The sequence below is a fragment of the Pteropus vampyrus genome, unplaced genomic scaffold (genome assembly GCF_000151845.1).
Source record: "Pteropus vampyrus isolate Shadow unplaced genomic scaffold, Pvam_2.0 Scaffold275, whole genome shotgun sequence".
Lineage (NCBI taxonomy): Eukaryota > Metazoa > Chordata > Mammalia > Chiroptera > Pteropodidae > Pteropus > Pteropus vampyrus.
The window spans coordinates 949,699-950,175 of NW_011889056.1; positions in this window are offsets into that span (position 1 = coordinate 949,699).

The window sequence follows — 477 nt, forward strand, 5'->3', positions numbered from 1 at the left end:
GGCAGCTGGCCTGGCCTGCTCGGGAACCACGGTCAACGGGCCGGCCCACCCTGCTCAGCTCGGCTTCCCGTCTCTGTCTCCTCGTCCTCACACTAGATCCGGTGAATGCAGAGGTGGAGCAGCCTCGGCTCCCCGGTTCCCACCAGCCTCCCCACCCCCTGGGCCTCCTGGACAACCGGTGCCCAGCTCCCCCTCCCGTGAAGTGACTGACCTACCCCTGCTCCCGATGTTGTCGTTCACTGCGTTTTTCTTTCAAGATAAAGAAATGCACGTGTCAGAGTTGGAGTCCCCGCAGCGTGTTTTGTTGTAAAAAACGTTTTTTTTTTTTTTGAGATTAATAAAGTTCACCATCGTGGCCATTCAAAAATGTACAATTCATGGGTATTTAGTGCGTTCGTAATGTTCTGCAGCCATCACCTCTAGTTCTAGAATATTTCCAACTCCCCAGAAGGAGACCCCGTACCCATTAACAGTCTC